Source organism: Thamnophis elegans, chromosome 6 (genome assembly GCF_009769535.1).
Source record: "Thamnophis elegans isolate rThaEle1 chromosome 6, rThaEle1.pri, whole genome shotgun sequence".
NCBI lineage: Eukaryota > Metazoa > Chordata > Lepidosauria > Squamata > Colubridae > Thamnophis > Thamnophis elegans.
In genome coordinates, this window is record NC_045546.1 from 54,041,630 (window position 1) to 54,059,464 (window position 17,835).

Here is a 17,835-nt window from a genome sequence, read left to right on the forward strand (position 1 = left end):
AACTGCAAACTCTTACAATTAAAGTTTCTATATTCCAAATTTGTCTGGGTTTGTTTATTGTAATTTTCTTAGTTTAAAAGAACCTGTTTAGTTTTTTACCATTTATTTCAAATTCAGTTTATAGTTAATTTTTTCTTTTGTTGAGGAATAAAGATATACCAACCTGCCCTTAACCTCTAATAGCCTTAAAATATTTAAATAAGCAATTTATTTAATTTCCAAACATGATTAGAAACAGGTTACCAAACTTAATGTGCTTTAAAAGGCACCAACATGGTTGTGATTGATGATTAATCCCTTCATTTCCCAGCATTCAGATCCACTGGAAATTATCCTACAGCCTCCCCTAATGAGGAGCAGCCACCCAGAGCACATGTGGGCAATTTCCCATCCTCTCCTTATTGGAGAGGTTCCCAAGAACTTGTCTATCCAATGATTCATTGGTCTTTGCCGCAGTCATTGTCTCTACTGGCCACGGAATCATCTTTAGTTCACCATACTTCCAACAGAAGTCACGTAGTGCCATATCTCAGTTCAAATGCACTATTTTAGGATACAGTTCTACCACTCTTTCAGAAAAATAGCCCTCCAGACAGATCATAGTCATGTAAAAGGGTTGAATTAAGCAAGAATATTCTAAGGAGTACTTCCTATCACTTCATTTTGTGCATCCTTTCATGCTTGTCACCTATTATTAGGGCAACTTGATATGTAGTTAAATAATTCTGCATTCACCCTCACTTTATCCAATGTTAAGGAGAGTAGTTGTTGTTTGCCCACAGAAGTGTAGAAGGGGAAATAAACCAATCAGACAATCATTTCCCTTACCCATAACCCTAACCCTTAACTTGGTCTGCAATAGGAACTTAAGGACAGTGAGCTTTGTCACTATCATAGCAGAGGGACTAGCAACTGGAGCAGCACAGTTTGTGCCAAGATATTTTTCTTCTGACTCAAGGACTAATGGATAGCATTTTAATGCAGCTATGTGGAAGAGCCAGTGGATAATGAAGAAAATCTAGTTGTGAGTCATTGTTTGCTGAATGAATATAATAGCCTTAGCTTCATATGAAGGAGAATCCCAAATGAGAATTCTGTGCCGATCTGAAAACAGCTTTGAATTTATGAGATTCCACAATCTCAGCTTGATTTGTGAACTGAACTAATTTATTTCTTATTCAGCTACAATTTTTGTTTTGTTTTTGTAAATGCAACAAGGCTTTTTTTTAAAAAAAAAAAAGACTAAACTAAAAAACAATCTTATGTCTATGTGTAACAGGAGAAATTAATTTCGCACGTTGTGGGAATGGTTTCATCCCATCTTCCAATTTAAGAATTTCAAAATTTTCAAGATGAAAGGTGGGCTGATATCTTTTCAGCTTGCCTTCATAATTATTATTAGGATTTTGTGTTTGTGTTCATAAGACCAGACAAATGTATACAGCATGTGGTAAGGACACAGACTAGGGGAGTCCTTCTTTATTTCCTTTTTACATAAAATGAGGATTTGCCAATTTTTGTTATTGTAGGACCTGAGAGAACTCTTGATGGGACGATGGTTTTAAGGGACTGGGGCATAGGAACAGTATTTAACCATTTACTTACTTACATATCCTGCCTGTATTATTTTTGTAAATAACTCAAGGCGGCAAAGATACCTAATACTCCTTCCTCCTCCCCATCACAACAACCATCTGAGGTGTGTAGGGCTGAGAGAGAGTGACTGGCCCAAAGTCACTCATCCGGCTTTCATGCCTAAGGCAGGACTAGAATTCAAAGTCTTTAGTTTTAAGCCTGGTACCTTAACCACTAGACAAAACTGGCTCAGTATCAATATATAAGTGCAACCTAAGTCAAAAAAGAGAAAAGGCTTCTCTACTCCCAGGAGATGAAACAGAGTCTCTAGCCACTATCAGTCACCATAAAAACTGGTAAAAGCAACTTATTTGAAAATCTGCACTAAGAAAAGATTCTTTCACATGATAATTGCAATGGCAAAGATTGCTAAATCTCTTCTTTAATAAGTTTTGCATATTGTATATCAAACAATAACCAAATGCAATTTCCCAACTCCTATTTCAAACATGGGTCAATTGCTAAATATTCAAAATATCACATAATTTAAAAATCAACTTTACTGTTAACTACTTCACTTTTACGCAACATAGTCAAAGTACACAGTGATCTTTGCTTAAACTTCCTTAAATAATTTCAACATGTATTCTAAACCAAGGATGAATATTACAGGCACCTTTAGATATCTAAAATGCTGATCAGACATATCCATTTCTTTTACAGATAGAAACTCTATTGCTGTTCTCAACAAAATATTTGTTAATGTTTCTAAAATAAAATCCCAAATCATGTGAGAGAATGTATAATTGATGCTATTACATTAGAGTATCTATAGTATATCAGAAATGACCAATGTGACATTTTTAATAGGACATTACAAAGTATTATTTTGTATCCGCTAGTCCCTCTTTTATCGGTATTTTATATTGCTTACATAATTGTATTAATTAGAATTTACATTATCATTTAATTAGTGTTGTCTATTTCTTAATAATAAAGATGATCTCTCATTCAGTGCCTAAATGTTATAAGCAAATTAATATGTTTTTATACCTAGTTGCACACAATAGTTATAGTGCAACTATTTTCTTTTATATATATATAAAAGCTTTGCTCTTGCAGCAAGGAGGGTAGATTAATCTCCAAAAAGTCAATGTGGAAGACTCTGAAGGCATGATCAGATCTTACCCTGAATGTTTTGTTGAGGAGATTCCACTCCCCAAACCTTTATTTCAGGCCTGGAAATCATCTTCACTCATGAGCTAGAAAGTGGAGTTCACACTCAGAGCACCATAAGCAATGAAGAACACTCTATTTCCAGCTGAGCCAAAATCCATTCAGTTAATGTCCTGCCCAGTTTACTATCAGTTCTTGAGCAATACCATAGAAAGGAAATAAAATTAACTGCTAGCCCTTCACCTGTGTTTTCAGCACAACATAAAACTAGTTTCTTATGACATTGAAATGTGATTATTACGACTTCCTGTGGGAGGAGCCTGTCGCCGAAGGAGCTCAACGGAGCCCCTCTCAGAGTTCTGGTCTGTATATCTAATTAAGATCAATAGATATCACCCCTTTCTGGCAGAAAGGGGCAGGCAGAAGCTCAGGTGCTAGGATTTATTCGTAGTTCACAGCCCCCTTTCTTTTTTTTTGGGGGGGGCTGCGAACGGAGAAGAGATCCAGCGTAACTGAGCTCTTATCTCCAGCCAGTTCCTCGCAGCTGCCTTTTTGCAGCCCTAGACAGGCGACCCCCCCACTCAGGACAATGATAAATTGTTTAAAGCAACTTAAGCTAACACAAGCGGGTCTCACTCCTGTGATGTTTTTTTTTTATAACTATCTAAACACCAGCCTTGTTTTTCCTTTGAAACTTCTCTGTGCAATTGGGATACAAAATGGCGTTTTTACTGTGTTGGTGATTGATGACGTAATTAACCGGCTTTATCTCCCCGGAGACTGCTACTCATTATCAAGCAAAATCTACAAATAATTTATTGAGAACTGACCAGCTGAAGACACTGTTTATCTGTTTATTCTCAGCTTTTATCTATAATGCCTCCCAGGTCTAAGCAGGCAAAAAAATCCCCCCCGCATGTGCTTAAAGAACTTGTTAGTAAATCGCTGCCTTTGTCTCCTACACCACCTACTAGAGATTCCTTGACACAGGAGCTTTTCTTTCAAATAATTAATGACTTTAAACAAGAAATTAAAGAATTTGTGCTGGATTTATGCGATAAAATACAGACTAAAATTGCCCAAATAAAGGCGGATATGTTTGAAGTTACGTCTACTTTGACAGATTATATCGAAGAAATGGAGACTAAACTGGAAACTTTGGAGGGGGCTAATTTTAATTTGACTTCTAATATCCAAGCATTACAACAAGAGATTAGAGATACTCAAACACATCTTACAATGATAAATTATAACAGAAAGGCGTCTGCAATAAGAGTCAGAGGACTGCCCGAAAAGAAAGGAGAGAACTTGAAACAGACGTTTGTAGAAGCTTTCAGCCAAGCGGTGGGAGGTCCGGGACTCAATTTTGATTGGAATATTCGAAAAATCTATCGCCAGAATTCGCGTGTAGCAGAGCAACGACAGCTTCCAAGAGACATAATTATATACTTTTTCACAAGAGAATCCAGAAATGCGATCACTCAAAAGTTTTACAATAACAGGCTCCGAATCGATGGCCATGATTTGTTTGTCTTTAAAGAAATCCCGCTCCAGATGCTGCAAGCAAGGAGAGGCTATACTTTTTTAACCCAAGAACTTAGAAATCGTCAAATACAGTATAAATGGGAAGCTCCAGTTGGAATCACAGTTACATTTGAAAATCAAAGATTTCGTATTAATTCTGTTTCGGAAGCTCGGGACTTTTATTATAAAACTCTGAAGGCGGGGCTTCTTGACTCACTCGGAAACGCGGAAGGACAAGGTGAAGGAAAGACAAGCAGCAAGTCACTTGGTTACAAGAAGGAGGGAGTTGTTCTCCCCCTACTGGAGAGGCAGAAGAGCGGAAACTGAGGATTCAGTCATATTTTCAAAGCAGCGGGACACATGGTTATAAGGGAGAGGGTAGCCTTCTCTTTCCGAAAGGGCAGAAGAGTAAAGAATATAGATCCAGCGATGTCTTTAAAATACTTTCTAAGCTTTTGGACTGATTAAAACTTTAGGATTTCTGTTTGGTATGAAATGGTAAAGCTGTGTACTGATGAGGAATGGAAAGAAGCATTGCTTATTCTAGACAGATATTATACGGGACTTTTACAAGACTTATTTGAATCTCAATCCAAACTGCGCATGAAGTGTTTTCTGTGAGGAAAGCGGGGACTAAGATTTATTTGAATTGCGGTTTGGGATGAATGGAGTTGGGAGGAGTGGGGCAGAAAGGAAGGTGGAGCGGGACATTGATGAAGGGATCTTGGGATTGAATGAACTGGTATGGATTTTGGGCACACATTTTACGGATTTACATGCTTGAAGTATAACATAAAAAGCTCAGGATTTTAAAGTGAAGAGCGAGATCCTAATCTTATGCAATTTGGGCTTGGGAGGAATGGAGACGTGAAACGAAGGGTAGGAAGATGAGTAGCGAAAGTATGATTAGACTGCTCTGTATTTGAAGATAAATTGATTTTTGTATAAACTAATATTTGAATATAAGGTTAAGAAAGGCTATCTGGAGAGTCTACAGGAAGATGGGGGTAAATATCAAAGAAGTAAGGGACGAGGACAAAATATAAATGGAATGATTCACACTGTTTAAATTTTAAGAATGATGGGAGGCTGAGCATAATGCAAAAGATTTTTAAATTTTTTTTTTATTTACTTTTTCGTTTTTTTTTCTTTTTTTCTTTTTCGGAGTGTTCTTTTTATTTTATTTTCATTATTATTGTTAATAAGATATTTTGAAGGTGAATGGTACTGAACTGTGCCGGGTGTGGGACCTGGGAAGTCGGAGGGGATTAGGGAGGGGGGTTCATTGGGGGTGGGTGGGCGGGTGGAGATATAGTTTCAATATATAGAATAAGAAGAATACACTTGTATACTGTTGATCCTTATATTTTCTTTTTATTTTTCTTTTTTTTTCTTTTTGCTTTTTTTCTTTCTTTTTTCTTTTTAGCGTAACTGAATAGATTAAGGAATAGAGAAATGCACCATAGTGAGAAGTAGAGGAAAGGAAGAGGGAGAAGTAAGGAGGGAGGAAGAGGGGAATGTAAGGAGGATGAGAGGGGAAGGAGGGTGAGGAAGGCGAGAAAGGAAGATAGGAGGGGAAAGGGAAGTAGGAGGGGTGATCGTTGGAGGGAGAAAGGAAAGTTGGAGGGGGAGAAGAAGGGGTGTATGAAAGCGATAGGTTGGGTTTATGAGTTGTGTTTAGGTTGGGGTTTTTCTTTTCTTACTATTATATTATTATTATTGCAAATATCCAGTATATAAGTGAATGTACAAAATTGAAAATGAAAATGAATAAAACATTTAATTAAAAAAAAAGAAAAAAAGAAATGTGATTATTACAATACTGCATATGTTTGTCATATCACTTGATGTTAGAGATGCAAATTAAATGTGCGAACACTAACTCATATGGTTTGGTCTTGTCCTAATGTCACATTTTTTTGCTAACATGAAGTTTTTAAAAAAATTATAATTCTGAATTAATTGTTCTGTGTAAATGTATTTTTCCCTTTTTGGCTATATCCTCAACATGTAGAATTTTCAAACTGTCAAGAATTATGGATTTGGGGACATGGTGTTAGTTGAAATAATTATTATACAACATTGGAAGGAAAAAATCTACACCTCAGTTGCAGCAAGGAATACTTGGCAAAAAGTGCTATAGCCATTTGATTGTTGTTGTTATTGCTGTTGGTTGTGGTACAGGGCAGAAAGATTTTGAGCAATATTAGCAGTGTTTTTGGAGTAACTCTGTTTATAGATACCCTTTTCTCCCACCCATTTCTTTTTTTTAACTATACCTAATCACAATTAAGTTACATTATTTTGGGGACTTCCAGAGAAGTAATGGTTTTGCTTTTTGTGAAGTCAATGACTATAGTGGAATGAGGAGCCAACATATGGATGAACACCTTGAAATTTATCTCTTGATAAAGGGGAGCATTTGGGATCTCCCTAAAAGGAGAACATAAAATACTGATCTCCAGTAGGTTTTAAAAGTCTGAGAGATAAGAAAGAGCTTTGCCCGAGTCTTCAAAGGGACACTGGGCTTGCCCACTTCTTTTCTTAATCACATCTGGAAAATGGCTTGTTAACTGCTTTTTTGATATTAACAACTTTTAGAACAAGTCTCATCATACTGGGTGATTCTCCTTCAATCCTAATGGAAATTTCATGTCAGTTTAAGAACTTAAAAAATATTCTAAAATAAACAGAAAAAGAGTGATTAGAACATCAAGTTTGTAAATTTTAAATGGACTAAGGAGCCAGATGAATTGGAAATAAGCACTGAAACTAATTATAAAATCTTTTTGATGAGTTGTTTAAAATTCTGTTAAGAACATATGAAGATTTTGAATCTAAGTGTAGGAAATCTTCTCATGAGATAGTGCTATGTATCAAAGAAAAATAAAAAAGGAGGAGACTTTGTAAGCTGGATAACAGAGGCAATGAGAAAGAGCTAAAGATTATAATTAAAGGAGAAGATATCTACTAACACAGAATGGAAAAAAAGTATTTTAACTTTGAAAGAATTTGAAAAGATTTATTTTTATTTATTCATTTATTTTTTTATCAAATCTTTATTATTTAATAAGTATGTCAAAGCTGTGAACGTACATAAGACTTCACCCTACTCCTATTTTCTCTACAATAACAACCCTGTCTGGTGGGTTGGGCTGAGAGAGAGTGATTGGCCCAAAAATCACCCAGCCGATTTTCACGTGTAAGGTAGGACTAGAACTTAGTGTTTCAGGGTTACTAGGCCAGTATCTACTCCAAACTGGCTCATACAGTATTTTGTAATAATGCACTCAGAAATTTCTCTGAGGACTGTCTGCAACCATAAAAAAGTTTGTAAGAGGAGATAGAAGAGAATACAACTGAGGACCATGAATTTAAAAAGAACAAGATACAAGCATGATATGGAAAAAAATATGTTACACATGACTTGCAAATGAAGCTGACTGGAGCCTAATAACTAAATGAGACACACAAACAATAAATCAGAATGACTGGGGCACCTTTCTTCTTTTGGACTTATAAAAGAGGGTATATTATAATCATGAAGAAATTCATGAGAAAAGACAAAAACAAAATGAAAAGTTACTGCAGCGACTTTTTGGGCCTCTATTTAAAGAGAATAAACAGCAAGAGTTTTAAAAGTCAAAAGGAGGACTTCCGGTGGCGGGGCCTGACAGAGGGTTGTTATCTCTAACAGCTCTGGAATCTTGGCGTTGTTAATCTGTCTAAACAGCAATCTATCAAGCTGTTTAGCAGTTTATTTATCCTCCCTTCGGACTTAGAAGAGAGAGATGAGTAGCTATGCATCGGAAGTTTTCCAACTAGCTCTTTCAGCATAAACGCTGGGAGGAAAGTGGGAAAGCACCGGCGGTTGCATGGCAGCTCCGTGCCAGGATTTATTCTGCCTTTTGTTGCATAATGAAGGTTTTCGCTCATCCTCAGCACAATGTTTTATTATGGACCTCAAGCCGAGCTGAACCAATACTTGTGAACTTCTTAATTGTATGTACAAATCCTTAGCTCCATTGTAAAGAATTCCTTCTGCTGATTACTTGCTGAAAGTTCTATAAAAATGGCGCCGAGCTGTGTAGGAGGGGCGTGCCTTGGGTAGAGCTTTTGCGAAGCCTAAAAGTGATTTACTATCAAGAAAAGATTTATTATGAAAACAAATAGCAACTGCTGTATAACTGGACTGCCTGGACTTTTTAACTGACTAAAGAAGATTAAGTTTGAGATGGCTTCTAAGCAAAAATCCCCCCCTCCTCCCCCCGCATCGAAAAGTGCTGGAAATTCACCAGCGCCTTCTGCTAAAATACAATCATCACTCCCTTCTACATCTGCAGGGGACCCCCTGACAAGGGAAATTCTGCAGAAGGAATTAATCGATGCGTTAAAAAATCATGCTGTTACGATGGAAACAAAACTTAAGGAAGAGATAGCTGCTTCTAACAAACAGATGTCTGAAAAACTTATGACATGTAACAAAATGATTAGAGGGGACTTGGTGATGGCTCTGAATTCAATAGTTGGTTATGCACAGGCCCTTGAAGAAAAGTTAGAAGAACTTAGTGACGCTAATACGAACTTGGCAACGAAAATGGAGGCGGTCCAGCAAAAGGTTAGCGATGCAGACAATGAAATCATAATGCTACAGTATAGGCAAATGGAATTGGCTTTAAGGATAAGGGGCCTCCCTGAAAATACACAAGAGAACCTGAAACAGACTCTCTCTGAAGCCTTCGACCTGATGGTGGGAAGGTCAGGAGGGAATCTTGACTGGCAAATCGAAAAGGTTTATCGCGTTAATTCCTCACTGGCAAAACAAAATCAATTACCAATAGATATAGTGGTCTACTTCACCACTAGAGATTTGAGAAATACGATATTACAGGAATCCTACAAAAATAAGCTTCAAATCCGGGGTCGGGAGGTGACTGTCTTGAAGGAGATACCACCTAAAATGCTGAGATCTAGGAAAGACTATGCCTTTCTAGTGGAAGAGCTCAAAAATCGCCAGATACAGTTTAGATGGGACGCACCAACCGGCATCGCAATTAGCTATCTTGGAAAAAGACATCGCCTCAATACAGTATGGAAAGCTCAAGATTTCTACACCAACATACTGAAGGGTGGACAACCCTCTTCCTCTAGATCTAGACAAAGAGAACAAGAAGGATATGATGGAAAGCAAGTCACTCAAGTTTTAACAAGGGGGATCCGACGGTCCTTGAATGAAACCGATTATCTGGATCCCTTTCAGTCCGGTTTCAGGCCTGGTTACAGCACGGAAACTGCTTTGGTTGCGCTAATCGATGATCTCTGGCGAGCCAGGGATAGGGGTCACTCCTCTATCCTTGTGCTTCTTGACCTCTCAGCGGCCTTCGATACCATCGACCATGGTATCCTTCTGCGACGGTTGCGAGAGGTGGGAGTGGGAGGCACCGTTCTTCGGTGGTTCTCCTCCTACCTCTCGGACAGGTCGCAGTCGGTGTTGGTCGGAGGGCAGAGATCGACCCTAGGACCCTCAATTATGGGGTGCCACAGGGTTCAGTCCTGTCCCCCCTCCTATTCAACATCTACATGAAGCCGCTGGGTGAGATCATACGCTGGCACGGGATTAAATATCATCAATATGCGGACGATACACAGTTGTATCTGTCCGCCCCGTGCCAACTCAGTGAAGCGGTAGAAGTGATGTGCCAGTGCCTGGAGGCTGTCAGGGTCTGGATGGGAACAAACAAGTTGGCGCTCAATCCCGACAAGACCAAGTGGCTATTGATGCTCCCTCCCAAAGATGGTCCAGCTATTCCATCTCTCAGCCTGGGGGGTGAAATTATACGCCCCTCAGAGAGGGCTGGCAATCTGGGAGTCCGCCTGGATCCGCAGCTGACTTTAGAACACCATCTGTCGGCTGTGACCAGGGGGACCTTTGCCCAGGTTCACCTGGTGCACCAATTGTGGCCCTACCTGGATCGGGAGGCCCTTCGGATAGTCACTCATGCCCTCGTCACCTCAAGACTGGACTATTGTAATGCGCTCTACATGGGGCTGCCCTTGAAGAGTGTTCGAAGACTTCAGCTTGTCCAGAACGCAGTCGCGCGAGTGATAGTGGGTGCACCTCGGTACACCCACATTACACATATCCTCCGTGAGCTGCACTGGCTGCCCATTGGTCTCCGGACATGCTTCAAGGTGCTAGTCATTACTTTTAAAGCCCTACATGGTATCGGACCTGGGTACTTGAGAGACCGCCTCCTGCCAGTCACCTCCCAAAGACCTATTAGATCCCAGACTAGGCCTCCTCCGAATTCGATCTGCCGGCCAATGTCGGCTGGCTACTCCTCGGGGGAGGGCCTTCTCTGTGGCTGCTCTGGCCCTCTGGAACGATCTCCCCATGGAGATCCGGACCCTTACTACCCTTCCGGCCTTCCGCAAAGCAGTTAAGACCTGGCTGTTCCAGCAGGCCTGGGGCTGTTGAACTATCCAACCCCATTCGAGGTTACAGCTGTTGTAGTATTTTAAATTGTTTGTTTAAATTGTTTGTTTTTATTTTATTTTTATATCCCCTCCCTTTTTATTGTAAGTCGCCCTGAGTCTCTCGGGAATAGGGCGGCATACAAACCTAATAAAGGAATGAATGAATGAATGAATCAATCAATCAATGAATCAATGAATGAATGAATCAATGAATCAATGAATGAACGAACTTGTTCTTTCAGAGGTACAAGAAGCTAAAGAACAAAGACAAGACCGCGTGGTTACCAGACGAATGGAACAGGAATTAAGAAAGCAACGTACACAAGCCACCATTCAGGAGCATACAGGTGTTACATCAGAAACAGTGGGAGGAGATAGGCCAAAGGTTAAATTTCAAGCGATTCAGATGGCTATTAAAAAGTTTCAGGGGGCTAATGATGGTAACTAAATCTCTAATATGGAATGTTAAGCAATTGGATTAATTTAGCAGGAAATGGAGTGCTCAGTATTGAAGGGTTTGATTTGGTATATGGCTGCTTGTTTGCTGTATAACAAAGAGGTGAATGAGAACTTTAAAGGTCATGCTCTGGGGAATGCCTTGCTACGGGTTGGGAAAAAAACATTAATATTAATTACATGGTAGATTTATAAAAAGGTTAAGGTATTCTGGACAAAAATATGATGGATTATGTAAAATGCTCTCTCTCAAAAAAAAACAACCCACCTATTCTCTGTTATGTATAATCACTGACTGTACAGCAGTAGAGATTAACCTGACTTTGTACTTGATAACTGCAGCTAGATTGTTGGTGGCATAATACTGGAAGAAGGAAGATTTGTTTACTACCTAGGAATGGATATTGAATATCACAAATTTAGCAGAGATGGCTAAAATAGTTGCATATCTCAAGGATAATTCAAATGAGAGATATAAACGAGACTGGGAAAAATGGATTGACTATATTCAAAATAAATATGGGTCTAGGAAATTTCAGATAGTTTATGACTAAGATCAGAAACGATACAAATTGTTTATAGTTAGCCTAGCAAGGAGGAGCTAAGATCAATTCAAAGATGTTATTAACTTTCTACGTTTTCTCTTAAGTATATCTTAAACTGTTTTTGTTAAAGATTTATACCTTGTATTGGTTCTGGGATTCAGGGTGGGGGAAGATTGGGGGGGTTGGGGGGAGGGTGGGAGGGAGTGGAGTTTACCAAGTTGGAGGAGGATGTTGGATGATTGTACATGTATACTGCTATTTTTTTTCTTTTTTATGTATATTGAAATGGAATTATAAATACCATCAACACAAAAGGGATTTTGCTCAGATGCTGAAACACACCAAGTGAATTAGAGGAAGAGTGGGAAGTAGAGAAGAAAGATAGGAAGAGAGGGATATGAGAGAGGGTGAAGGGGGAAGATGAGGTGTATAAGGAGAAGTGGTAAGGGGAGAGAGGAGAAGGAGAAAGGAAAGGGAAGTAGAGTAGAAAATGATGGAGGGAAGACAGGATGTAGAAGAGTCGGAAGTAGAGAAGAAGATAGGAAGAGAGGGATAGGAGAGAGGGTGAAGGGGGAAGATGAGGTGTATAAGGAGGAGTGGTAAGGGGAGAGAGTAGAAGGAGAAAGGAAGGGGAAGTAGAGTAGTATGGAAGCGGAAATACACCAATGAGAGGAAGAGTGGGAAGCAGAAGGGAGAAAAAAGGTGGGACGAGAGGGATAGGAGAGAGGGTAAGGGGGGAAGATGAGGAGGATGAGGATAAGGAGGAGTGGAATGTAGAGAGAGGAGAAGGAGAAAGGAAGGGGAAGTAGAGTAGGAAAGGAAGATGGAGGGAAGATAGGAAGTAAGAGAGAGGTAGAAGAAAGAGGTGTATGGAGAGTAGAAGAGCTAATAATGGGTGTTAATCTTTTTGGGGCGTTGAGGACAAGAGGAACTGATGTAATCATTATTTAATACTATATGATACTGGCTATGTATAGTATACATGTGATTGTATGTTATGAAAATGGAAATAAAAATATGTTTAAAAAAAAAGTCAAAAGGAGGTACACAAAATTGACTTTCTTGATCAAGGTGTAAAAATATACATGATGTTCTTTCTTACAGATCTCAATAGGCTTTTCTTGACCATAACTTAATATACTGTGTTTAAAGATTTTTTTACAGATAAGATATAGGAAGAAGATTTTATTCTTGTATTTTCAGAAAAAGTGATAAGCTATAGTATTGAAAGTAAAGAATTACAAAGCTGGCTTATTTGAACAAGGTTAAAATACAGATGTTATTTCTAGTATGAGTTAAACTTACAAAGGAATTTTAGATTAAGGTGACCAGATTTTCAGATTGGTAAAGAGGGACACCTTTGACGGGGGGGGGGGGGGGGGGCTTGATTAAAAATTTTATACGGAGCAACAAAAATTTTCATATAACGCAAAAATAGTATTGTATTTTTTTTATTTCAACATAACTACAATTTACAAATATAAATTGTAACTGTTGCCAAACATCAAAATTTTGATCGCGTGACCATGAGGATGCGGCAACGGTCGCTAAGTGTGAAAAATGGTCATCAGTCACTTTTTTCAATGCCATTGAAACTTTGGTCACTATACCACCTTTCTTGCCACAGTTCTTAAGTGAATAATTGCAGCTGATAAGTTAGTAACATATGTGAATCTGGTTTCCCCATTTCACTTTGTCAAAAGGTCACAAAAAGCAATTACATGACCCCAGGACACTGAAACCATCATAAATACAAATCTGTTGCCAAACATCAAAATTTTGATCGTGTGACCATGAGGATGCTGCAACGGTCACTAAGTGTGAAAATGGTCGCTAAGTGTGAAAATGGTCATCAGTCACTTTTTTCAATGCCATCGTAACTTTGGTCATTATACCACCTTTCTTGCCACAGTTCTTAAGTGAATAACTGCAGCTGGTATTTTGTATTTTGGATAGAATCTTTTTTTAAACAGTCTAAGACAATTTAAAAAAAAGAATCCACACAGAATAAATTGAAGTAAAACATTTCAAACTATTCCACACAGAATAAATTTAAGTAAAACTATTTTTAAAAATTCTATGCACAATATATTTCAAAGTATTGTGCATAGAATTTTTAAAAATGGTTTCACTTCAATTTATTTTGGATAGAATCTTTTTTTAAATAGTCTAAGACAATTTAAAAAAAGAATCCACACAGAATAAAACTATTTTAAAAAATCCTATGCACAATAAATAAAATATTATTTTAAAATACATTAAAAAAAGAAAAGAAAAAAACCCAGCTCACTTACCAGCAGGCTTGCACTCCAAGTCAATCCAGAATGATGTAGATGTTAATACAAAGAACTGAGCAAATTAAAATGGTGAAATTAGTCAGGGAAATATTTTTCAAAGAAACTTTGCCACCATTTTTCCCACACGAGCCAACCTACAAACTCCGTGCTCCTCCCCTCCGGAAAATCCAGGAAGGAACACTCGCGACTTCTCTAGCCAAGTATTTCCGGAGCTCTATGGTACTGGATCATTTTTTCTTATAAAATGAGGTAAAAGGGCGGGGCCAATTGAGGGTTCTGAATATGGATAAACTTTGCAGTGGGGCAGTTTCCCCAATGCCTCTTGCCATGTTTGTAGCTTGCAATGGTTTTAAAGAGTAGTAAATTCCAAACAAGTTACATATTTTGAAGTCTGCAGGAACTGGAATCCACTACAGTAAAAGGACATTTCATTACTGCTACTATTTCTAGCCTATTCATATACAGGTAGTCCTTGACTTACAACAATTCAAGTTACAATGGCACTGAAAAATGTGACTTATGACCATTTTTCACAGTTATAACCTTTGTAACATCCCCATACTCCTGTGATCAAAATTCATCTCCTTGGCATGATATTTATGATTGTTATTGTATTCCAAGGTGATGTGAATCATTTTTTGCAACCTTCTGATAAGCAAAGTCAATGGGGAAGCCGGATTCACTTAACAACCCTGTTACTAACTTATCAACTGCCGTGATTCAATTAACAACTGTAGCAAGAAATGTCATAAAATGGGACAAAACACACTTAACAAATATTTTACTCAACAATTTTGGCCTCAATTGTGGTCATAAATTGAGGATTATCTGTATTGTACTCAGAATATCCTCTCTCACACAAACACAAACTAAGAATTTTACAGAAGACCTGCTGGACTTTTGACAGAAAGAAGAGGAAAGTGAGTGAACCAAGAGTTCCTTTCAGTGGGGAAATGAACCAACCACAAGTTCTGCAGAGTTTTATTGAAGCTGCACAAGACCATGGAGAAAGAGCCAGAAATAAATCTGCTCAAAAATCTGACAGCAAGTTTCTCAAAAAATCCCAAAACTAATCCAAGATAAGTATTGTGATCCTATTAAATCTTTCATCTCAGATAGGTTGGGTGTATGCAACTATGTTCTGTGACTGAAAGAACAGACAACTCCCGCTTCATGGCTGTTTATAATAAATTATATTGCAACAACCCTTTTTAAAGTTTCCTTTCTACTGGCCTTCACATGCTTACTCAATACTGTACAAACTAATCTGTAAGAGTGCATTGGAAAATAATATATATTTTACATTATAATCCTAAATTGATTTCCCAACAATTTTAATGGTATCACTATTTAGTGACCCAAGCAGCATTATTCACATATTTAAGCATGTCTTAAAAATACATAGTTGAAGCCATATCTAATCAATGAAATGTAACTACAGCAAGAATAAATGCCATCTGTTGCAAACTTCTACATATTAATGAATAGATTCCTAAGTACTGGGATTTGTGCCTCTCAATACTTTAATTTGGAGAAATGATGTCTGGTTATAAAGTGCACTGATACCTTAAAAAGGCATATACATTTATCTCTTGGAAGGATCCAGAATTGAATCAAACAGCTAATTATTTTGAGGATGGAGTGGAAGAGAGAGATTTAAACATTTTTTTCCTCACAGCATCACATAAGCAAAAGAAAGAACAAAGAACTCCCATTCTGCCATCTTATCTTTTTTGACAGCTGCTTCCTCAGTATAAATGATGGTATAATTGTTCTCATCAGTCTTATAATTAAAATCACTATCCAGCTGATGTACAGTTTGCAAAGGCTTCCCTTATGAGTTTGCCAGATGTTGCCTTATTAGATCAGAACTTTGCTACTTAAGAAAGTTCTGTCATAATCATCAGTACTTTTGTGTGCCTCAGTTAATGTTTGTTGGCATAATCTTGATTGTAGGCACTTGAGAATAGGAATCAGCTAACAGATCTCAAGGGGCTTATTCCGCACTATCTGGTACCTCTACTATTGTACTTAGCCTTCATATTTATTCTCATTCAAAAATTATGTTATAATATTTAGCACACATGTACTGTGAATGAGAGAATAACCCTGCTGTGAGGAGGAATATATTCTTCTAGATGTTATTAAAGTTATTGTTCTTCCTCCTTGATTTCTCTTTCAGAAGAGACTAGATAATATGCATTGAAGACCACATGGATAATTAACAGTACTTGCACCCAGTTTTTGAAACAGTGTAAAATTAGCTCTGGTTTAGTTTGATCTCTCAATGTCTATTTATTAAAAGATCAGCTACAACACATCTGAAATTGCAGCCAAGATGGTATTTTTGTTTGAAGGCTTGCAGCTTTGCAGAGCCTGTGGGCAATTTGTTTTCCCATTGGCAGAAATCTTTAACCCACCTCCCAGCTCCATTCTCTTCTAACAGTAATAGAATTTTTTTTCTTGGGCATTTTCATGTCAGCAGAAATAAGTAAGACGATGGGTTGCTGTTAGAAGCTTTGGAGGGATTGAGGAGTGGCAATAGCAATTATGTGGAAAGACCCAGAGCCTATGAATGGACAGGAATGAAAACTGCCCAAAGAAATTCTGAAGTCCTGTTTCATCTAACCGGAGTCTGGTTAAATATTAAAACAAAACATAGAGCTTAAATTGTCTTCCAGGAATCAGAATGACAAAATACCTTCCAGTTATTTATTTATTTCATATGGTGTAATAGAATACATCATTAACCATTGTTTTTATTTTCGATATTCATGCTGCTCCTACTTGCCAGAAGATTCTTGTGAAGTCCAGCAGCCAAATCTGATGAGCTCCCATTCTGTCCCCTCATCTAGATCATTTATGAAGATGTTGAAGAGTATTGGGCCCAAAACAGAATCTCAAGGAATCTCACTGCATGCTTCCCTAGATGTAGAAGTATGTAATTTCATTGAGAATCACATGTTGAGTGTGATTGTTCAGCCAACTGCAAATCCATCTGGTGATAGTACTGTTTATCCTACATTCTTCTATCTTACCAAGTCGAAGTATACTATACCCATAGCATTTCCCTGATCCACTAACTTATCTACTTTATCAAAGAAGTGATGTGTTTTCAACAAAACCTTTCTATGCTTGCTGAAAAATTGCATGAACCATGTTTTTTTCACACATTATATTATATGTGGTTAGAAAAATAAATAAGGTATCCAGTGACAGGAATAAAGTTCTATTACCAATAGATTGTGGTGTGGTCTGGCATAAAATTCCACAAATCAGTAGGTTGACAGTAAAAGTACTTATAAATTGGAAATTGGGGTGCAATGTAGACCAGCTTTCTCATGGTGCTACCCTGGGCAACATGACTTTGTCACCGCTAAATAGTCTACACACTCTGGACAGTGGCAAGCAGGAGTAATTGCTAACGCTTTGGAAGGTAGACTCAAGATTCAGAAAGATCTTGACAGACCTAAGCATTGGGCCCTATCAGACTAGATGTAGTTCAGGAGCATGAAAAGTAAGGCAGGAAAAAACAAAAGCACAGGTATATAATAAGAGATACTTGGCTCAACAGTAGTAACTGTTGAGGGATCTAGGTGTCCTAGTAGAATACCACTTAAATATGAGTCAGCAGTGGCTGCAGCTACCCAAAAAGCCTAGGCTGCATCAACAAAGAGGTTGCATCAAGATCACAAGATGTAATATATGCAGATGTATACTGCATCCACCATGATCACCATCTTTAAAAAAAATGTTGAGATTCTAGAAAAATGCAGAGAAGAGGA